Genomic DNA, 25,172 nt, shown 5'->3' on the forward strand with positions numbered 1-25,172 from the left:
GCCCTGACTAAGGTTAGCAACATCTTTGGAGGGGATTCAGCCAACAAAGCCTGTGAAAGTGAAATTTTTGCAGCACATTAATTTTCACGCTCTTCGCTCTCTACACAGCTACCCTAAAAATTAAAATGGGCGAAAAAATTATGTTCTCTTAAATGCATAGGACTGTTTGAAAATGCAACGTTGGAAACCATGAACAAGCAAAGAAATTCAAAATCTGCAAACCGAAAAATTACATTCATGGAAACTGCCACTTTTGCGGTATGTTTCGTAGGCCTGATCTTTTGCCAGGTTTGTTTGCCCTACTTGGAGGCTACTTATTGGAAACGGCTCCGATGCTTTCATTTCTTTTGTTTAAGAAATTATGTCGTTGAAATGTTTTTGTTTTTTTGCTCGCTAAAAAATATATCACATACTCATATCGTTGCTCTTCAGGCAAAACCCAGTTAACTCAAATAGCTGCTATGTGTTAAATATGTACAATACAATATATTATTTTATACATATTTTACACCAAGCAGCTATTGAAGTTTGGTTTGGCCAAACAGCGATAATATGTAACCTGTAAGAATGTTAAAATATGACAAGCTCATGAAACTGAAAGTGAGATAAAATGAACACATAACAAAATTCATTGGCTCAGGGAAATTACTAGAATAACTCCTGTTGTTGTCAGGTGGAAGACCAATTGTACAGATTTACGCTTTGTTCTCATTGTAGAGTTGAAAAGGAAACCTGTACGCTTCATTTGTCCCCATTTCAAGCAGGATTTCTCTCCTTGAGCTATTCCAGATGAAATCCTTACACCCCTGTGGAAGACATGACCTGAATCACAAAAACAGGGAGGGAGTGTGAATTTCAAATGGGGTTACCTGAATGAGTGACACCATTATACACCTGTGTGGGTGATTAAAGTCATGTCTTCCATAGGGGGTGTAAGATTTTTAAGTGGAATAGCTTAATTTCATATCAATTTGTATGACTCGTGTTAAGGGTGTTGGAGTACCTTGATGTTGAGTGGGGAGTAATGTCACTTTCTGTAATAGTATCATGTTATTAATTATGCAAAACAAAATGTCCTAAACTTGAGTCAGAGGAAGCACGGATGGTTGTAGATTGTTCTGAAGGGCATAACCAGTGTGGGTGGTCAGTGGGCCAAAATATGGGTCAAGAAGGCATGTTAGTCAGGTCTGTCTGGGCAAAGAATAGGTATAATGCTAAACAAGCATAGTCTTTAAAAAAGACAATCATCACTAAGGCAGTTGTAATGTGAAGTGGAGTGGGAAGTCATGAAGGTTGTTTGACAAGAAGATTTGGTGTTATGAAATCATGTGATGTGTACAGGTAGAGGACACAGTAAGGCAATATATTCAAACTAGTATTAGGGCCTATGATTTCATAACACTTGTCACACTTACGAGGAAGATCGACAAAGTCCTGATTTGTGTCATTTTTGGACCCCTTTCGCCCAATTTTGCCTCTTATGCCATCCCTATGGTTATGCCGTTGTAGATTGATGGTCGAAAGTGTACATTTGTAGAATTATGTCCTATGTATTCATGTATATGATAAGAGCACAGATTACTAAAGGTACAGATAGCCCGCAAAATCCTTTGTCATGTCAAGACACAATTATTTCATCATGAAATGAAGTGTGCAAAGCAAATGACACGGCAGTATAGACCTTGTAAAAGACTGTCATATGCCTGTACCCCCAACATGGCTGTCATTTCAGTTAGTTTAACTGTATACAATCTCATTGGTTTGGTCAGCAACATGTGAACAGGGGTGTGAAATCTCCTCTTTTAAGCGGAATTCCTCTTTTTGGGAAATTTCTTTGAGGCAAAATTTTAGCTTTTTCTTTCATTTTCAGCCCACTTTGAGCATATTTCAGTGCTTTTCCTCAACAAAGTTCCTCTTTTTCAATAGGGGTCACTCACATCCCTGTGTGAAGCACTGTTACCTTTACAATAGAGGTTGTGCATATGACGTATCATACCGTAAATATGGCGGACTACTCAAATGCATTCAACAAAAGTGTGATTGCAATCTACCGCGATAGTTAGTCTCACACAAATGTACTACGATCAAATAGGTTGATGACAAAATTTGATTGAATGGACTGCACTGTGCCATGATTACGGTGAAGGACATTGGTTCAAATCCTTTGTTTGGAGGTTATCAATAATTTCACGCACAACCTCTATTCTGTGGATAACACGTCACAGGTGTTGCCAGTGTTATTCAAAAAAGTTGAGATAGTAACTGTAGTCTTTAAGCGATGAAAAGGATTATCAATTAATGCACCACAGAATGCCACAATAATGACAATAACCAATTCCATATTGAATGGCACTCTTCTAAGGAAAGAGTCAAATTATGGTAAAGATGTCTTTACTCATAAATAAACTTTGAATTCTACTCTTTGACTTAATTAATTTCTGCTCTTCAAAGAGTCGAACCATAAGACATGTTTCTTCAAAGATCTATAAAATGTCGTTGAATTGTACTTTTAAAAGAGTCAAATTATGATGAAAGGTGTCATAGAATGTCTTTATATATTACTCTTACTTTAAAGAGTAAAACCATGAAAGATTAATTCATAAAGTGTCACTTTTTTATCCCCTGGCTTTAGTCACAAGGAGGTTCTTGTAATAATGATTATTGTAGTTCCTGCAAAATAATATAATAATGATTCACTAAATTGTTAATTTTGATTAAATATTGATCATTTACAAGTTACTAATTCAGCAATTAGGCCTGTACTATAAAAGACACGTTATTGTATCACATCTAGCCCCTCTTTTAATCGTTGTTGAAAGGAGATTTTCAGCTTCTTGGAGAATATTCTTCTAACTGACATGCTTCAGCGATAATGGGATAAATAAATGATAATCACATAAAATATAAACATAAATTAAAAACATAACAAACTGGTCAAATTTTGTTCACATATTTTTTTATAATCACATGATATTCTTGGTAAAAATGTGATAAAAAATTGACCTCAGTTTTGTTTTTATGTTGCATTTTTATTATTTTATGTGATTATCGATGTCCAGAATTAAAAATATTTAAAAAAAAAAAAAATCGCAATTTTTGGAAACTAAGAGTTGTTTATTTAGCGGTATTTTCCAGTGGTGTTGCTTTCACTCGCGAAAATTAAGCCCTCACAAAATTAACAGGGGTATACATACAGTACTCCATGTACAGCTGAAGTATGCCATGTAGATGAATGGTCCTTAGGAGCAATTTACTTCAATATGTTTGTGTAACCCTGAGAGGGAAATACCATAGAAAACATGTCTAGGATTGAGCCCTTGCCAAAAGATTGTTGTCCATGTAGGTAAGAGTAGTGCAATGCTATGTGTTTTGCAAAGATATGCAATGTTTTTCTTAATGAGTACAATTTTTATTTAGAAATGGCACCCTGTTAAAATGTCATCTTGCTTGAATGTTCATCATTTTTGCATTCCATATTCACACACACCCAGTTGATATCAAATATTTATTTCTATTTCTTCCAGTAATTTAAATAGGACATGTTTACAAATTGTTAGGAGTTAGGAAGCTTCTTTCCTGTCAAATGTAAAATGTTAATAAATGCAGACGAGTGCTGCGGAAAAAAAGAAATGGATTTCTGTTATTGATGTATGTTTTGTATTCATTCACTAGTACACAACAAGATTCCTGTGGAGGGGGGGGGGGTACCTGCACAGGTACATTGTAGCTAATTAGGTACTTCTTGGCTGGTACTGTGCAGTACCATGGACTACCAGTGTAGTACCAGTGCTGGTGGGTCCTGTGCAGTAGCAGCATTGGTATTGTGTAGGTACTCTGTAGTACCAGGGGAGTACCAGTGCAGTACCACTGCTGGTGGGTCCTATGCAGTAGCTGTATTGCGTAGCTCTGTGTGCACCAGTTTGGTACTGTGCTGACGGTGTACCTGTGCAGACGACCACACTGCACAATAGCAATCTTGTAGTGTAAACTCACTACGCTATATAGTCTATTCAGTATAAGATAGCACTTGACCAAGTTTGTTTTTTATGTACTGGTATATATTTATAGTTTTATCACGTAGGGACATGTTCAAGTTGTAGTAACATTCACCTAAGCTACAGTGCATTTTCCGAAAGTTTAATACCATTTGACCTTTGTCTCCCCTGCGGACCCTGTGTACTTTTCCAAAGGTCATGTGCCATCTTGTAGTGAACGAACTATAGCAGATTTGATTATCCAAAAATGAAATACAGGGTGCGTTTTCAAAGGGGCCTGAAATGAAATGCGGGTTTGGTTTATAAGGGGCCCTGGCTTTGTGGTTGATAGGGGATTAGTTTGATATAGCAGGCTAACTTGTCATAAAACTTTGGTACGCTGGCCTCATAACGGAAGCAGTATCAAAATTTGTTTCTTACCAGTTGTGTAACTCTGAGCTGCTCTGGGCTAGAGTATCCAGTATGTAATGTTGGAGTATCCATTATGTTACTACGGTGTATCCATTATATTACTCTGGTGAATCCATTGTGTTACTCTGGAGTACCTGTTGTGTTGCTAATACTATGGAGTATTCATTGTTTTACTGTGGCATTTGTCATTGTTTTCAGCTGTCAACTATTTTCCTGGTTTTTTTTGCAAACACAAGTGCTGTATTGAATTTATTATTATCCGCTATCACAGGCCATTGTAGTACCAAGAGCATAACATATCACGCTGGACATAGCCACTTTTGGCTGGGAACAAATATGTTCACCTGGACATAGTCAGTTTTGGTCTGGACATAGCCAGATTTTGGTCTGGACATGGCCAGTTTTGGTTTGGACATAGTCAGTTTTGGTCTGGACATAGCTAGTTTTGGTCCTGACATAGCCAATTTTGGTCTGGACATTCACATAGTCAGTTTTGGTCTGGACATAGTCAGTTTTGGTCTGGACATAGCCAGTTTTGGTCTGGACATAGCCAGTTTTGGTCTGGACATAGCCAGTTTTGATCTGGACATCAGTTTTGGTCCTGACATAGCAAGTTTTGGTTTGAACATAACCAGTTTTGGTCTGGACATAGTCAGTTTTGGTCTGGACATAGTCAGTTTTGGTCTAGACATAGTCAGTTTTGGTCTGGACATAACCACTTTTGGTCTGGACATAGTCAGTTTTGGTCTGAACATATTAACCACTTTTGGTCTGGACATAGCCAGTTTTGGTCTGGACATTGCCAGTTTTGGTCTGGACATAGCCAGTTTTGGTCTGGACATAGCCAGTTTTGGTCTGGACATAGTCAGTTTTGGTCTGGACATAGCCAGTTTTGGTCTGGACATAGCCAGTTTTGGTCTGGACATTGCCAGTTTTGGTCTGGACATAGCCAGTTTTGGTCTGGACATAGCCACTTTTGGTCTGGACATAGTCAGTTTTGGTCTGGACATAGTCAGTTTTGGTCTGGACATAGTCAGTTTTGGTCTGGACATAGCCAGTTTTGGTCTGGACATAGTCAGTTTTGGTCTGGACATAGCAAGTTTTGGTCTGGACATAGCCACTCTTTTTCTGGACATAGTAAGTTTTCTTCTGGACATAGCCAGTTTTGGTCTGGACAAGACCAGTTTCGGTCTGGACATAACCAGTTTTGGTCTGGACATAGCCAGTTTTGGTTTGAACATAGCCAGCGACATAGCCAGTTGTGGTATGAACATAGCAAGTTTTGGTCTGGACATAGCCAGTTTCGGTATAAAAAACTGGACATAGCCAGTTTTGTTATTAAAAAAAAACCCCATAAAAACAGCTACCATAAATATGGACCAGGTGGACATAAACACTATTGCTATGGCGCCCTCGTTTCTTCACTATTTGACTTATTTTTATAATCACTCCTACCAAAGAAAGAGTAGGCCGACGCCTACTATACCTATTTAAAAGACTACCTAAAAATTTACTCAACTCATTTTGGCCAAAAATGGACATAGTTTTGGCTTTAAGCCCTCGAATATGATATCGCGAACTGAAACCTGTGAAATTTGAGAGCACTTAAAATTGCCTTGATGAAGGCTGTGTGGAATAGGGCGCACAACACCAAACTTAATCCGTATTTACTTGTAATGGTGAGCTGTACTATTGGTCATGTGATGTCATTGGTAGTTATTGTTCACTGATGGAAGATAATGCAAATGGTTAGAATAACGCTGAGTGCGCGCATTCATAGCCTAAAAATAACTGATTCGGGTAAGTATAGCACACGATTTGGCAAAGGAAGCATGTAGTGTAGTAAAGTTGATTTAGTTTGAAGACTGAAAATAATATAGACTTAATATGTGGGTATCGCTGCGCACTCGTTAATCTAAAAATTAGATTTAATTCCCTAAATTTCGTTCATGCCTGTCTTTTAGTGGTGTGCTCCCTTACAGTACTACGTCGTTTCGTTCGTGCTGTCTGTCCTTATGACGTCAGTATGACATCATACAAAGATAACTATCACTGTTGGCAAGGAATTCCAAACAGAGTTAAACAAACCGTATCAGTGCACAGGGGCTAAACTTGCTTAGATATTGGAAAAGTTTATGCGATAGACCCACAAACAGAAGTAACAGAATGCGATGTCCACACCCAGAGGTGAAATTTAAAGAAAAACAAAAACACATTGAAAACATCGACTGCATTCACATGAGCACAAAGCCAACAAGTGACTTTTTGAGATCTTTTTAAAAATCTTTACTTCAAAGCTTAAGAATCATACCAATAATCCGGGCCAATCATGTATCAGTTTTAGCAGTGACATACTGTGATTTAACTGATTTGGTTGTAAGTTTGTCCCCTCTAGTATGAAGTGTTAGAAAGTTACATCCCTTTTCATGTCAAGAACATTGACAATTTGATAATTTCAATGTTGTCAAAATGATTGAAAACATTGATAAGTCAATATTGGAAAAAAAAACGTTGATATTTTTCAAAACATTGAAACATCGCAACATAACTGCCAAAATTCAGAATAAAACCGTACTTTTGCTCCCATTTGGAGAGAGATGTGTTCAAAACAGTTGTCTGTGCAATGGGCAAATTTCAAAATGGTCTGCCAAAAATAGCTAAAAATGACTTTCCCCTCTCGATCTCGGCAGGCACATCTCCGTCACTTCTAAAGTTGAGCCCCTGGTGATTTCTATATTATTTTTACAGCTTTTTATCTAAAAGATACCCCAAGAATGTGTGCCAAAAATCTCTCCCCCCCTTTTGACTATAGTTTCCAAAACTTCTTGCCCCTCCGTTCTGACCTGTCCAAATTTTGCTTTCCCCCTTTTACCCGGCAAAAAAATATTTGCCCGGCGCCCTCCTCTTTTTGCCTACAGGGGAGGTGGAAGATAATGCACAGCCCCTCATCAGGGTAGGGTGTAAATATTTAAAATTTCAAGCTACCATTTTAGTATAATTTACGAAGCTTCGATAATGACCTACAATCAAATCATTACCAGCTGCTTATGCTTATGCCTATCCCCTTTTCCTTCCTTTGACAAATGACATAGTCATTCCGATAGTCACGTATGATTTGGGTCGGTTCAATTTGCATTGACCTGCAACCACTGGGCAACCGACACCTCATGGCTACAACTTTACAAGGTGTCCCAAAAAAAGAGGACACCCCATCTACACAACTATTATATGCCGGTACTACAAATAGCCATAAAAATAAGAATATAGAGCTATATAGCCCGGGGGGGAGTCACTCCCATTGTGGCATGTACACCATCCGCGATAATCAACTTTTGAAAAGCACCCTAAACAAGGATTTAACCCTTGGCTAAAACGATACCCTAAACAGGGATTTTATTCCTTGCATCTAAGTTCATACCCTAAATTTCATTTCCGCGTATTAGCAATTGCAATTTTGCTACCCTTTTTTCCAATATTTCATGTTTTTGACACCCTAAACGCGTTATGCGAGTATCGTGCCTACCCACGAAAAACTACCCTTTTTACGCGTTTTCATTATCGCGGATGGTGTACAGGCCACAATGGGAGTGACCCCCCCCCGGAATATAGGACGTGATAAACCATGAATGACCATATATATGCCGATAAAAATTAGTTATTATTTATTAATTGCTTATTTCTTGCGAAAACACACTTGGTTCCTGATAGGATCGGTCCAGCACATAGGCTACTTCAACAAATTAACAATAATTTGACTGCCATGTATGCAGCTTTTGGATCAAGCTAAGGGAGTGTTCATAAATACTTTGGTGGGGGGGGGGGGGCTGGAAAATATTAACCTCCTCTTCGTGAACCCAAAACTTTTTGACCCCCCCTCATATTAGGTTCAAAACTATTTTGACCCCCCCCTTCATTTTAATGTATCGTTCTACATCAAAGGATATATTAATGATACTAACATTTGTATAGTGCAATGAAATTGTACATCCATGTCATTTTCTTTCATCTTTGACATGGGGGCACTTTCCCCCCTGGCTAAGCTACTGCCGAAATGGTGTGTTTTGCTATTTGATGGGCCAGTTCGCGTGATCGCGCAGCACAAAATTGTGCAATTTTACCCTATTTGGGCCCAAAACACGGTGCTTTTAGATGTGCTAAAAAAGTTGCATAGGGCAATTATTTTTTTTTCTCCTACTAGGATTTTGAGGGGGATTACCACCATGGAAAAATTAGGGGGTGGAAACGTGTACCCCGGTTCTCCAAGCTTCCTCCACCTATGATTGTAATGCAACATGATTTAGTTGTATATTTTAGTGATAATAAATTAATAATCTGTACTGCACGAAACATTGTTGTAAAAATTGTCAACTAATGTTGCTAAAGTTTTTACACCCCCCTCCTCCGTGCCCAAAAACTTTTTAACCCCCCCTGTTCATACACCCAAAACTTTTTAACCCCCCCTATTCAGAACTCCTAAAATTGTATGACCCCCCCCTACATATTTTCCAGTCCCCCCAACCAAAGTATTAATGAACACTCCCTAAACTAAGTAGACCTTAGACCTTTTTCATGTCGATCATGTTTATAATATTATACATTTAGGCCTATATATTATAGGACCAGATAGCAAATCAAGATTTTTCGGTATTATCTGTGTATGATCGTGATTGAAGTTTACTGTAACAATATAATTTCATTTATCATATTATGCCAGCCACTATATGGACCACAATGGCCTCATCCCAATGACATAGTTCAATAACCTCAATCAAACAATCATTCATAGTGCAAAATTTGACCTCAAATTGCAGAGTATATGAATTTTTGTACCCAAATTTTCAAAGGTCATTCAATAAATGTACAAATGTAGGGCCTACTGGGGTTAAAGAACTGTGCCCTGATAGATGAACATGTTGTGGATCCTCGTGAGCGTGAAGACTGGAAGCACCGTTTAACATTCCAATACTACTACACATGGTTCCATTCAAGGTCAGGTTCAAGTTTAGATAGTATTTGTTTTAAAGTTGCCAATTTCAAAACAGGGTGGTCATGGAGGTAAACAAAGATGTTTTGGGTTTGCTTTGACAACAAACTGGACAGGAGTCCGAAAATACATTACGTAATCATCTGGCCACATCGATATCTTTCACTGTTTACTATTAAATAGGGTGGTGCAATAATTATGTGTATACCCGGGGGTGGTGAATTCTCAAAATGGTCTACGGGCAAAATTCGCCCCCACATGCACTTTGGCCGTGGCAAAAAATACTTTGCCCCCCCCCCCACCCTTGACGTGCCAATAAACTTGTTACCCTCCCTTCACGTGCCGAAAAATCTTTGCCCCCTCGTTTACACATGCAAGATTTTGAGGAACCACATTTAAAACTTTAAAGAGGAAACCCCACCACACCAGAGCAGTCTTCTGGTGTGAACCAAATCTGCCTGGTTATCTAATTAATCAATGGCAAGGTTATCTCTTAATTTGACAGGTGATAATTGATGTTTTAATGTTATTGCATCAATTAGCACCTGTCAGATTCACTGAGATAACCCTGTCACTCATTAATTTGATAACCAGGCAGGTTTGGTTCACCCAAGAACTGCTCTGACGGGGCTTACTCTTTACATTGTCTTTTCATATAATGCGAGTGCCGCGAGCTGGAAATTTTGCATATTTGGACGTGTTCATAACGTTTTCCTATGTGACCTTTTCAGGGCGTTATATTGAAACAGTGCTTGAGCATCTGTGCCAAAAATGGTTTTGCCCCCTCTTTCAAAATCGCTTGCCCTGCCCCCCCCCTTCGACCTGCCAAAATGCTTCCCACCTTTTGGCCTGCCCAAAAGGCACTTACTTACTAGTAATTAATGCACCACCAAAGCTCCTAAAAATGGGGGTACGTCATTCATTGAGGCCCTTACAAATATGTCAAAAACGAATCTATTAATTGAGCAAAATAAAAATTCGATGAGAGCTTCATCTAGAATCGAATTTGTTCAGAACTTTAAAAAAAAAAAAGAGCTAAATAGCTAAAAACGTGGGTAGCTGCAGGGTGACGGGCTGACGGCACAACTAATAGGGGTACATTTTCGACGACGGGATGGTTCAAGCAAACATAAGTACTCATTTGAGATTTTTGTCTTCCAAAATTTCGCTCGCATTTGTTTGTTTTGTTCCAATTCAACATCATTTGATTTCAGTCAATTTTCAAATCACAAATTTATTTAATACACGAAACAAATCAACATAATTTTTTGGCCTGCAAAACGGGGAGTGTCCACTGCGTAGGCTGCTGGGAAATTCGCCCCATGCTTTCACTGTTCTGTCATTCCATTCCGACCCAGGCGATCATAGCTGTACATCACATATTGTTTTCTGGAAAAAACTGTAAGTCATTATTTCTTTTAATACTTTTTCCAATGTTATTGAATATTTTTCCGAATTTTGCTAGCTACTTAAATAGATGCATATGCAGATCGAAGCATGCTCAATGATCTTATCTGTTTGTGTTTTGATTCTATTGTTTGCATTCTAAAAGTTTTAGAAAGTTTATTTTAATATGCCATATTCGAGGACATTTCTTTCAAGAAGGGGCGTTAACTCCGGTGTTATACTTGTGAATGTTATTATATTTGCGCCAGATATTGCACTACAATTGCTAAAGATGAGCGTCATCAGTGTGTATGTAGACTCGCAATTAAAATTAATGAGTTTATAAAATTATATTTTCATGGTTGTCATTTAATGTTGGGATTAATTAAAGCAATATCTGATATCACATGGCTTTTGGAAATTTTCTTGTAGATGTGCATGTACTCGGGCCCCCGGACTAGCAACATTGTGTGCAACTGCATGTTTGCAAAAAAAATGTCTGAAGTTCACTGTTTTGTAAATTCAGTTGCTATTATTTATCACTGTCATGACTGTCATATACGTTTGTCAGCTTGTTAGATGAGTCTTTGACTTATGTTCGCATTAAGCAGGCCCGGAACCAGGACCTTTTTTTGGGAAGGGGTGGGGTGATTTTGAATGAGTGGACTTGGTGGGGCGGGTTTTGAAAAGGTGGACTTTTTTCTTTAAAAATTTGGGACATTTTTGACCAAAAAGGCATAAAAACTCTAAAAAGCCCAGGATATTTCTGCTTCGTTTGAAAATAAAAAGAGCAAAAATGCCATGATTATTGGCGTTGCCTGAAAGAATGTCGTTTTTGATTCATCATGATCAGGGCCGGCTTCGATCAAAATCACCCCAAATTCCAGTTGCGGTTTGTTTTCGATAAATTAGCAAAAAGCTGCAAAAGTATTTCACGGTTTTCACCCACATAAAAACCCCAAAATGGGGTGCTGCTATGGTAACCAACATTATCAAAATCACATGTCCACATTATAAATTCCGGGGGAGTGTACTCTATTATTTTGGTAACGGGTGTGTGTAGTGAATTGAAGGTTTGATCTTGACCGTGATGTTGGTCATGCAAAACACCACACATGTAAGAACGAGTAGGATGTAGGCCTATATAGTACTAGTCAGAGTCGGCCCTACTACATGTAGTAGCACCCTGTATAGACGTTGTGGTAGATATATTAAATGTTCAGTCTCTAAAACCCATGTGTGCATGGGGCAATTCTAATATAACTGGTAAAACCATTTAATTTAATTTGTGGGAAACGCACAATTTATGTTAAAAAATCTCCTTTCAATCTGTAATTTATATGGCAAATGTAAATAAATTCTGATTCTGATTCTAGTTTGTTAAAAAACATTTCTCATGTTTGGTTTGGGTAGGGAGGTTCCGCCGAGAATCGCTACCAAATTTCCAATTTATTCTATATAAAATAAGAAACTTAGGCCTACTTCTTTATCGTGGGTTTTATATGTCAATTCTGATTTATGATACGGTTAGGGGCTGTGCAATAATAATGAGGCCTGTAGGAGGGTAAAATGGGGGGGGGGGAGAGACTTTTTTGGTCAGCCGAAAAAGGTGGGGGAGGGGGAGCAATTTTTGACAAGCCGAGAGGGAGAGGGGTGGGGGGGAGCGATTTTTGGCACACGTTTTCATCTTCATTTTGTAGACAAAGTTTTTACATAAAATGCTTTCGAATATTAAGTTTACACAGACTTTATCATGTTTATAGTAAAATGGAATTTGGGAAAGATTTGTCATTTTAGATCATCGATTCATCAACGGGCCCGGCAGTCTTGCCATACACCGTGGGGCAGTGTTTAAATCCAGAGTTTCACGTATCCCATGATGCAATACTGATTGTGCAACAAAACTATGATACGAGTAGGCCTATTCTATTTGTTGACAAACTTATCATAATATTGGTCTAATATTTAGCTATGAATCACGGGATACCTTAAATTTGACTATTATATGCCTAGACATCATGGCCATTTACAGAGATGACTAGGCCTAGGCATGGAGTCTGGAGATGAACTTGCACTAGGAGCCAAAACATGCTCATCTATCAAGGCACAGTTCTTTAACCCCAATACATATGCACATTCATTGAATGACCTTTGAAAATTTGGGTACAAAAACTCATACTCTGAAACTTGAGGTCATATTTTGCACTATGATTGTTTAATTGAGGTTTATTAAACTTTGCCATTGGGATGAGGCCATTGTGGTCCATATTGGATGACTAGGCCTAGGCCCGGAGTCTGGAGATGAACTTGTTTCTTATTGAGGAAACAACGAGATAAAAACATTAATCATATCCCCGTATCTAGGGTGTCATGCCAATAAATTGTAACTTCCTGCGTTCAACTTGAAAAGGTCACGGCTATGGACGACGATAGTAGCACGCCAAAGGTTAATAGTATAGTATGACGTCATCAATATTTATGAATTTTTTTTTTTTTAAGGGGGGCGATTTTTGACAGGTGGAAGAGGGGGGGGGGGGAATGCAAGGGATTTTTGCATTTTGGCAACATTTTAGCAGAAGTGAAGCCCAAAAGTTTCTGTAATTCCTGTTCTAAATATCTGGAAAACACGTTGGAGCTGTGTAAAGTTTGGTGGTAGGCCTATCATGAGAGGTGAACATTGACTTGATTTGTAAATTTTAAGCCTACTTAATTGGGTTGCCCTTGTAAGTTTGCCTGGTCAACTGGATGTGTCTTTAAAGGTCCATTCAGTGATTTTCTCATCCGGATTTTCAGTCATTTGCTCATCATGTATTTGAATTGGGCTTCAACTTTGTCAATACTTTGTCAATAATTTTATTAACTTTATTCTTCATTAAATTTATAGACAATTTTAATTTTTCTACACTTTCCCTGGGATCATGGAGTATCCCTTTAATTTTGTTATTTTGCAAAAATTCCTATTTGGAACGAAGAAAAAAAGTTGCAACTGTTCCAAACGTCAAGCACGTAGCATATTGTTTATGCAACTTTGATTCATAATTACTTTCCTATTCATTAGAAAACTTTCATTTACCTTTCCAATGAACCAAAAGGGAGAGAAAATAGCGTGGGTTGGTTGGTATACAAAGCAATCGATAAACCCACAAATGAGGGGGCGATCATCCGGCGATGACATTTGACCTGTCATTCTACTATACTGTTGCCATGGATAACAATGAGGAAACCCATTTGCTCATTGGTACCCAGTTTTTACCCTCACCTATTATAGGTCAAATAAGGGGCACCATCGCCCCCGTATGTCATCAAGTACCCATTTGTTTCCTGTTATACCCCTGGGTTTTGCCCCATTCATTCAGAAAAAGGCCATTTAAATACTATACTATGTTTGTCAAATAATGTTCTAAGTTTTTTTAATACGCAGTGGAGTTAAATTATGCAGTAGCTCGGTTAATTTCTTTCGTATTCGTATTTTTAAATACGGTGGTTGAGGCCCATGTTGATCAATTTGATATCTGGGTTATACACTCTAAGATTCTAGATAGAACTTTTTTATCCTCTCAGGAGAACCTCCTCACTCTTGAACTTTTAAGGGCTAAAAAGTAAAAAAAAAGGGCTCAAAATCGTACATATCAAGGCTGCCAGCATCCCACATGGGGGGGGCAAGATTTCTCATGGAAGGGGGAGGCAGCTTCCCCTTTCCCCCTGGCTACGTCGCTGTTGACAATGCATGTAATAAAATTACTAACCACTGGGCTGTAGAATTCGGAAACCGTGGTTAAGATAGGAACGTAATAAAACAGTCGACGAAGAGGCATTAAAACTGATAGAATTAGTTATTTGTAAGAAACATGATTTATTGTGATCAAGTTGTCAATTTGACCCATGTTTATTATTTAAGTAATCATTTTTTAAATTATTTTGGTATGAAACATCTCTGATGTCCCTTAATCATTCTTAAAAATAAACTTTTGTCATTTTACTTTGTTAATATTTTAGGCTACTAACCCTAACACCAGGAAACGCCACAAAATACCACGAGGATTTATAACCACTGCGCATACATGAATCCCATGCGATTCCATGATGCAATGTGACTTCTTTGTTCATCTTCTCTCCTTTTCGTTTCTTCTTTAACCTCTGATAGCAAAAAGCAGTCTTCAATGATAGGGTTAAAAAATATGTTTGGCGAGTACCCTCAAGAAGACGTGATGAACAGACATGAGGAAGCAACGGTACAGTAAATTCGAGCCATGATTTCCTCAACTATATTTATGCCTGACATCAATAAATAACAATGAAAAAGTTGACAAAATTGAAAGTTACCAAAACCTTGACTGAATTGTAATTTTGTTTTATAATTGTATTCTATGGCTTACTTAAACTTGTAAAATAAATAGAATTATGACGTCTTTCGTAGACAGGCCCTTAAGATATGTCTGTCCAGAAATGAGAGCAAAATTTGTGTGAGGAAAAAGTGTTCTCCATAAAAGGAAGAAACTTTTCGGATAGGGGCCTATACTAGTTCCTACTTCCTTTTATCAAAGATTTCTATTGAAAATATGTTCAAATTGCATGCGATGTTCTGAAAAATAATCTTGCATAGCCCTAAATCATTATACCGTTTGCCAAATTATTGACATTCAGCTAGGCCTCAGTCTCTTAGGGGTAAATTTCAAAATGGCCTTCCAAAAATGCGTCACCCCTTTCGGCATGCCAAACAAAACTTGCGGCATGCCAAAAATTACTTGCCACTCCCCTCGCCTGCCAAAAACTCCTTGACCACCCGGCCCCGACCTTTAGCACATGTGATTTTTTTGGGACCCAATTTGCAAATCTTAATGGTCTAAATATCCAATATAATGAAATGCGAGCGTATTGTGATTTGCGAGCATGAAATTTTCCCGGGGAAATTTTGCATATTACAGCGTTTCTATACTGTTTTATTATAGCCTTTTTTATACAGCGTTTAATTTTTAAATAGCCTAAATGTGTGCCAAAAATCTCTTGTCCCTTCTGACGTGCTAAAATTATTTCCCCCTTTTTGCCTCGCCAAAAATTGCTTCCCTCAATCGTTTTGCCCCACAGTAAATTATTACACAACCCCATAATAGAATGTACATGATTACAGCCTTGATCATCATTTAAGAGGGCGCACCACCAAATCACTCCACGATTTATGTAACAGTGAAATTCGGTTAAAATAGTCCACCGCTTATTTGAGCTTGTTTCGGCTTTATTTTCTAAACGTATAGTCAAATTTTGCCCGTTTTCAGCTCATTTGCTTCCGACAAGTATATACATGAAGAATTCGGAGAAAAAGTCCCAATTTTTTATTTCAGAGTTGAAGTTCTGGCGCGAATTTGAACAACGTCCGGTTTCCAAAATTGAGTGATTTTTAGGGTTAAATTTGCACAATTTTTCTTTGCGGCAAAATAACAGAAAAGTCGGTGGTTAGCAATATATTCCGTTAAAAGAATAATATTCTACACATGATCAGCTTTAATCTGATACCAAGCTTTATAGTTGAAATACGTAATTCAAGTGCCAAAACGAGATCCAAATGTAGGCCTTTTACCGTGTATTTCAATGGGCGCGTTTAATGGTGGTGCGCTCCCTTATAAGAGGCTTTCAAGATGTGTTACTATGTTCGCGCTTCTGTACAAAAAGACATCGAATAAGGGCGGAAGTCTTAAAAAATCAGTTTATTTCAGTCACAAATGCTTTAAATAACTTTTGTGATTAATTTTAGGAACATTTGTTAAAAAATTTATCCAAAAATACAGGTCTCTGACGTCAAGAAAAGCATGAAAAATCGCTTTCGTGAGTGCTTTTGCTGTAAATTTATACCAGATCAGAATAACGCATAAAACTTGTATTTTTGCTTAAATTGCCAATATCAGTAGGCCTTGTTTTGAAGACAGAGAAGAAGAGGGGGGGGGGGTACTTTGACATAATTAAGTAAATAGGCCTATATTAAAGATATTCAAAACATGAATACACACATTTTGTACTTTTCTCAACTAAAAATTTTAAATTAGAAAGTGTCCTTTTGCATCAATCATTCAATTTTCTGTCCAACCTCTGCAAAACTCTGCATGTTGATGAACATGATGAAATTTGGGTTTTTTGGTGATTCCGAGCTGAGTTTTAAAACATCAGTTCTTCCGAACGGAATGTCGCAGAGGGATGAAATTTTGCAAAATGACTAGAAACTATCTCTAGTTTACTTTAAAAAGTAAAAATTTGGATTTTGATAACTATTGACGTTTATAAGAGGGCGCACCACCAAATCACTCCACGATTTATGTAACAGTGAAATTCGGTTAAAATAGTCCACCGCTTATTTGAGCTTGTTTCGGCTTTATTTTCTAAACGTATAGTCAAATTTTGCCCGTTTTCAGCTCATTTGCTTCCGACAAGTATATACATGAAGAATTCGGAGAAAAAGTCCCAATTTTTATTTCAGAGTTGAAGTTCTGGCGCGAATTTGAACAACGTCCGGTTTCCAAAATTGAGTGATTTTTAGGGTTAAATTTGCACAATTTTTCTTTGCGGCAAAATAACAGAAAAAGTCGGTGGTTAGCAATATATTCCGTTAAAAGAATAATATTCTACACATGATCAGCTTTAATCTGATACCAAGCTTTATAGTTGAAATACGTAATTCAAGTGCCAAAACGAGATCCAAATGTAGGCCTTTTACCGTGTATTTCAATGGGCGCGTTTAATGGTGGTGCGCTCCCTTAAGTTCAAGTGCCCTTTTTAAGGTGTCTCTTAACCGTAACCACTCTTCTCAAGAATAATAGTACGTGTTGAACCTAAAGTAAACATTTATATGTATACTTTATATGGTATCGATTCAACTGATTATCGCGTGGTAGGCCTGGTAGCTCGAGTTTGTGGGTTCGAAACCCTGCATGCAGCGCCCAAGTGTTCTACATTTGGGTAATCACTTCCCCCATCCACCCATGTTTACTGTGAAGCTGTTTGTTACGTTGAAGTGAAATAATCCTAAATTATTTCAGTGATTTCAGTGGCAACGGAATAAATTGGTACTGTACGGTGATGGGTTACCGAAATCAAAGCGGAATCAAAGCTCCCATTGGGCACCCATTAAAAGGATTTAAAAAAAAATTATTTACGTACATGTTCGAATGAAATAAATTCGAGCAAAAATGTGAACTAAATTTTAGTTTTAAAAAACCCGATTTACGCTTAAGGTTTACCTTAACTTAAGGCAAAATAATGAGTAAAATGCCAAGGGTGAAAAATGACTGGCTTATTACAGTTAAGGCGGAACATACGGGCCATTCAAATGGTAATTAAAAACGGGAATTGCGTGTCAAGATAAATTGAAATCACTACAGTCACATGACTGGCATTTAATGTTTCAAATCATTTTACACTATATAGAGGAAAGCGAACCTGTTTATTTTGTAATGTGATTCATGACATAAACAAGAATTGTCTTTAAAAAAGACAATCGTCGCTAAGGCAGTTGTAATGTGAGTGGAGTGGGAAGTCATGAAGGTCGTCACACTGTGTGACAAGAATGATAGATGCCGGAGCTAACTCTAAAACTGCGTTCAATGCTCTCATATGACTACTCGTTATCTTTTTGTTAATTTCGTTTGAAAAATAATTATTATTGCTTTTTTTTTTTAATCATACCGTGCTACACTGCAAAAACAGCAGAGCAACACATAAACACTTAAACTCTTTAATGGCTAAGGTTTGTACAAAGACGGTATAGCCATAGGGGGTGTTAATTTATCACTAAAACACGTAAAAATATGAAGATGTTTATGTTTTGAACACAAGATAGTGTTAAAAGTGTGCCTTTTACATGAAGACATTTACATGAAATCTGGAATTTATATACTGACAGTATATATAGGCCCACATTAGCTACATGTATTTGAATAAGGCTATACTTTGACAAAACTGCTGTTTTCCTAATTTTTTGCCAAAAGTTTTCCAATTTAAAAATACCTAATGACAATTTTAATGACTTATCCTTCACTTTTAGGCAATTTATAAACAACTTTTAATTTTTTTTTGCACTTTCGTTGGATCACTGAAAGGGCCTTTAAATACAGCTATTAAAAGTGTCAGTTAAATACTCAATTGTCATCTAATTATCGTTAAGTAATAGATACCTAATTAACTAATTATTAATTAAGTGAAAAGTGCAAGGATCAGAAGTTAATTTTATGTGCTGTGATTTAATTGACTCTGATACTTTACGGAAATTGAATGGGTGTCTTCGTCCCTGGGACCAGTAACAAAGTTCAAATTTGACGGTATTGTCATTTTGCAGGGGGCGAAAAAACTTATGCCCAACTATTCAAAGATAGTGTTTTTTTTATTTTGATTAGAAAGTGCGTTTTATGTCCCATGCAAAATGCATCAAATTTTATTACTTTTCCTAATTTGCAAATAATTATGTAAAGGGTGAATTTGCACAGTACACTACAAAAACAGTGTTTAGAAAGTGAAGGCAAGAATGTATTTAGAAACGTTATGTTTAGAATATGGATGTCAGATGTTAATATGAACACCATCACTGACCAATGTTCAGAAATTTGACCCATGATGTTTAGCTTCTAAACGTGTTTACAAAGTGAAGGCAAAATTGTGTTTAGAAAAGTGTTTAATTTCTAAACACTGTTTTTGTAGTGTATATGAGGTTTTCCTGACCCTTAAATTTATTTTAAAAGGCCACTGGTCATCATGTTGGCCTGTAATAGTTGTGTATATCTAAAATGACTATGCATGCATGCATGGTTAATGTGATATAGGCTACTTTCTTAGTGTGTTTTTTACATGCACCACGTCCACTTTTAAGAAAATATCCAGTTGATGTTTTGTTTCGAAAACGCGATAATTAATTCCATGCATAAATGTAAAGAATTCCACAAATTGTTTTTCTTAGAACGATTTTCAGATATTTTTTTTCCGTCAGAGTGAAAATTGATAAAAATTCCCTTTAAAAGGAAAAGCCAGCCTCAATGTAGAAGAGGTCTTGTAATTAGTTTTGGTCAATGTGAAAGGCATATTTAGGATCACGCTTACATCTACATGACAGTCCACCAAACCATCAACGATGAGAACATGCACACTGAAACAGCAGAAAACATTAATTCCTAATCTCATGTCAACTCTTTTAATTCATTACATGTACTCCAAATTGTTCTGGTCTGTTTGTTTTGTTGTTGTTGTTGTTGTTGTTGGGTTTTTTTTGTCTTTTCAGCTTTTTACCCACGATATCTCAATTTCCAATTTTATAATACCAGAACTTACGAACTCAATATCTTCGCTTAGGAATGTCCGATTTCACTGCTTTCGATATATACACTGCCGGTTTGAGTTAACTTACATGTACATTTTATTTTAAAATAACTTAATTAATTCGCAATGTATAGTTTAAGCCTACTATATTATAATAGATAGTGGCCAGCACATTTATAAAGGACTGGTTACTCACTACAATCTTCACTCTTAAACTGTGTTTTTCTGAATGTGCTGATCATGTTGATTGCTAGTCGGAAACTCCTGCGAAGCTATGGACATGGCATCTTACATACTCCATTCTATAACAGTCTGCCTAGTGCCTTGTGTGTTTTCTCTTCAATCATTTTGTTGAATGTAATTTTATGAATCAAATAGTTATGTGTCATTTTATTTATCATAAAGAAGTTATTAAATTAATAAAGTAAGACAATTTATTTATCTATAAGTGCATGTCAAATGGGGTACATTGTTCAATACTATAGGCCTACATGCATAAATTATGCCCATATTATAGCTAGGCCCTAAAACTTTATTTTGCATCGGATTTTTCCGTTGAAAAGACAAAACTGATGTTTATGATAGCAACCATTTCATCAATAACATTTTGAGTCATTTTATCCATAAAACGACACAGGATATGATAGATAACTACTTTCACATCAATATGGTCCATATGATCACAGATTGTTGAGAATCTGTGATATGATCCGGGATATGATGAAGATTTTGATTCTATAGATCTGTTATCAACATGATATCACGCTGTTCAGTGGTCAAGGAGTAAGGATCCCCGGTCAAGGACACTGATATGACATCATAGGTGATGTCAGATTTTCTTCTGCTGACCATATGATGCTATATATTAACTATTATTGTTACATTTAGGCCTATACCTAGAACTTTTAAAGTCATAATTAGTTCAAACATAACTTTGGTAATACTCACTCGTTTTCGTTCGTTGAAACGGCAAAACATACTTACTTTTCCTTACAAATCGAATTAAAATATTTAAAAAAAATTCAACCACAAAAAGTTTTAAACAAAAGTCATTCCAATACCAATAAAAAATAATCTCTTGAGTATACAAACACCATCCCAGAAATAGGTACCAGCCCGATGGGCTGGCGATAATTCAAAATCAGTGCTCACATTAGTTTCATGCCCTTATCAATGAAAAAAACAACAAACAAGTGTGGCCAGTGTGTCGGGGCACATTTACAAAACGGATATTTGCCAAATTTATTAAATTAATTTTGATACCACGAAATACATTTATAAATAATTATTTATCTTATGAAGGAATGTACTTGCAGGTATAATATAGTTATGTCGTTTCCTGCGATTTAACATCTCGTTTTTACAGCTGTGTATTTCAAATGATGATCACATTAGTTGGCAAGCGAACTGCGAAACACAATTTACAAGAAGTGCACATGGTCGGATTTAAGGTTATGTGGTGACTTTATATTAAAATGAATGATTATAAAATTAAAAAAATAGAAAAAATAAAAATAGAAAAAAAAAAATAGAAAAAAAAAAAATAAATAAAATAAAATAAAACAAAATAAAATAAAATAAAATAAAATAAAATAAAATAAGATAAAATAAAATAAAATAAAATAAAATAAAATAAAATAAATTAAAATGAAATGAAATGAAATGAAATGAAATGAAATGAAATGAAAAAAAAATAGAAATAGAAATAGAGAGGCCTTAAAGTTCAATTGACCTAACTTTTAAATCAGATCAGAGCAGAATATTTTCTTAATTAGGTAAAGTGACCTTTTTAAATATTTACAAATGGCAAATTTCGCATCTCATTTGGCACAAACTGTCCTTTAGACGCCATTCTGATTTGTTTTTCGACCCAAACGCCAAGTGCAGGATTTTCACTGTCTGCACATGATATCACGGCCATCCTGATATAATGTTTTGCATTACGATGTCTGAAAGCAAACTTTCTCCATTATGTGAAAAACCATAACCATAATAAAGCATATTAGACCAATGTAATGAATTTGCTTTGTTTGTATCTCTATTAGCAAACATATCGATAGCGGAAGATTCAATCGTGAGTTCTTTTATGTCAACAATAACAACAACAACAACAACAACAACAACAAAGATGGACACTGGAAGCCCCACCCCAAAAAAACCCCAACCAATGATACCGATGAAGAGAAACAGAGAAGAGATTTCTTTGGGCCCAAAAGTTTTCATTTTTGTTTATCTAGGGTGACTCACGTACAGTCAAACTTCGTAGGGGAAATGCTAAATGCATGGTCTACTTACTCGTACACTTGCTTGAAATATTTTGTTTGTTTGTTTGTTTGTTTGTTTGTTTAAACGGTTGCTCAGTTTGTTTTTATCATTAAAAAAGATTATGAATGGACATACTGAGGGCTTAAAGCCAGAACCGTCTACTAGTATGTCCAAAATTACATGTTACTCATTTCGGCAACAAGTCAGTATTGTATACAAGTTTTTTGACCATACTATTAAATTTTGAATATGTGCCAATACTATCATATGTAGGGCACATACGTAACCATGGTTATGCAATAAACAGTAACTGTTCCGCAATGTATCGTTTTATGACTGTAGGCCTATACTAATATGGTCTAATTTTGCAACGATATGGCGATATTATATATTTTGTCAAGCAAAACATAAACATAAACATTTTCTTGAGCATTATTTTGATAAATAACCTATAGCTGATCCATGCTTGCTTCCCGGGCTTGCTTACTATACTGGGATGGGGATGTGTGGGGGGGGGGCTATAGAAGACCCGGAAGAAGAGGTACAAGTTATATTTCCCAGTTTTACAGTCCATAGGGAGCACGATGAGCACCTATAATGAAAACTATTTTTGAAACAAAGTTATTATTGATAAAGGAAAAATCAAGAATTTCCCAAAAAAGGATGACCACTTGAGGGATGGTAAACATTCGTTTCATTTTACTTGGTCTATATTATAAAAAAAAAACCGATGTGGATTTTATCTTGTCATGCGTGTGTACGACCTGCGCATTTTTCATACCTAAATTGGTCGTTATCAGACATACCTGAGGGTGGTTAATTTGGATGACAGAGCCGTTTTCTGATTGGAGTTCAAGCCAAATAAATACCCAGGGGCCACTATAAGAGAAGATGATCAAACCTTGACTTAATACCGGTACTTGTGATCTATTTAAGTGGGCGTTGTCATAGGGTGATTCTATATACTTTCCTTTTAGGCCGTGTAAAATTAATGTTTTGGTTCTCGTCCAGAGGAGTTTCTTGAATTGACGAAGGGAGAGGATTTTTTTTCTCCTTCTTCTTCAATGCAAAATTAGCACTTCGCACTTGTTATTCGTTTTCGGTATTATCCTACAGTGCTATAGTGCTATGAGGAGGGGCCTTTTTTTTCAAATGTAAGATTCTAGGGATAAACCCCGTTGGTCTACAGTACAAGAAAAAGTACAATTCCCCCCCCCCCCAAATATATATAAATATTATAAACATTTTATCATAAAGTTATATTAAAGTCCAAAAACTACAAAATGCCGGGACAAAATGTTTAAAAAAATGTGCCGAGCAGTAAAAAAGGAGGCCCTGGTCCCTGGGAATGTCATACACCAATGCCAATACCGAAATACATAATCCCAACATTCATTCCATAAGTCCTTACGCCGGCCATTTTGGGTAGGCCTATATTAAAACGTCCCCCCATAACAAGAGGTCAATTACTTAAGATATCGCTATTAATGCAGGTCACGAACTATGCCCTGTTAAAGGAGGCTGATTTGGTTGTGACATGGAACGTTTACATGAATTTCCTGATTAAGCATTAAAACATAATAAATCTGTGCGTACCGGGTTCACCATGCGACCTCAAGATTACCAGATTTCCTTGCAATTTCCTTTATATCGTGGGGGAAAGAAGGGTCAAACATAATTATGAGGTCATAACACTAGTAGGAGCTAGGACAAGCAAACTAATTCATTAACTTGGCTTATAGGGCGCACACCACTAAATAAACGTCTCAAGTTGTAATACATAAGTAAGTTTGTTTTTCTACCACATTCATGTTACACTTTTTTCAATATTGTGATCGAACCAATGTCTTAAATAAAGATTATATTTCTTATTTAAATTTAATTTTTTGAAACAAGTTAGATCTGAAATTATCAAAATCAAGGAGCTCTATTTTGGTCAAATATAGGGGGTCTTTAGGAGCTGCGAAATCCAAAAAGGGGGGCCTTTCGGGGAACATATGGTCATTTGGGTTAATGTCACTGTTTACGAGGAATCGGTATTACAGATGATATCAACCAGTACAGTATTATGTACACCATATTGAATTAGGCTATAGTCTATGGTTTCCATGGTAATTCCGATCTGTCTTGTATTTTGTAGGATATCATGACCATATAAGGTGACTTGCAATTATACTGATTAAACTGCATTAGCCGAGCTCTGATGTCACCACATAGATCATATTTCCTTTTTCTAAAATGTCAATTTAATCACCACCCGACACACCAGAATTTGTATGAGATATCGGGATGTGTGAGATTTCCAAAATGTTGACTTGTTTTTCACAGAAAATAAAACTTGCCTTTCGTGAAAACAGCTGAACTGAAAATTGATTTTTTTGAAAAAAGGTTTGGAACATTTTTTGAACATTTTTACACAGGTGGACGAATTTTTCTACCTATTAATACGTGAACCTTTTTAGCGAGGTATTTTCATTCCTATAGCATTTTTTTCAAGACACCCTTTTACCGGTATCACGTCAGCTCCCAAAGACCCACCACCTCCAAATTCTGGTTAAGCATATACCCACAAAAAATGTATGACGTCCCCCCGGGTCCCCCTTGCATATACATGTAGCATATTCCTGCAAAAATGAGCATTTTTTGAGAAGATGAACACAAATTGATTTAACTTTACCACTGTTTACTGACTCGAAGAAGGCATACGGACTGTGAGGGATATGTAATGAGATTGAGATCATCCTTGGTCTTGTTGTCAGCAATTCGTTTTGACCACAGATATTTTTGACAGCTTTAAATCCCCACAGGAAGTTATTTCACTGTCACTGAAATGACCCAAT

General features: G+C 36.6%; 2 protein-coding genes across 2 annotated transcripts in view; both read left to right on the forward strand.

Annotated features, from left to right (window-relative positions):
* Positions 1-25,172, forward strand: part of LOC140168367 (CD63 antigen-like) — a 227,967-nt gene that overhangs the window by 194,159 nt on the left and 8,636 nt on the right. The window lies entirely within an intron of this gene.
* Positions 10,672-25,172, forward strand: part of LOC140168366 (CD63 antigen-like) — a 21,900-nt gene continuing 7,399 nt past the window's right edge. The window contains exon 1 of the mRNA XM_072191739.1: positions 10,672-10,791. The gene's annotated coding sequence lies outside the window, so the exon portion shown is untranslated. The remainder of the gene's footprint in view (positions 10,792-25,172) is intronic.

This window comes from Amphiura filiformis, chromosome 13 (genome assembly GCF_039555335.1).
Source record: "Amphiura filiformis chromosome 13, Afil_fr2py, whole genome shotgun sequence".
NCBI lineage: Eukaryota > Metazoa > Echinodermata > Ophiuroidea > Amphilepidida > Amphiuridae > Amphiura > Amphiura filiformis.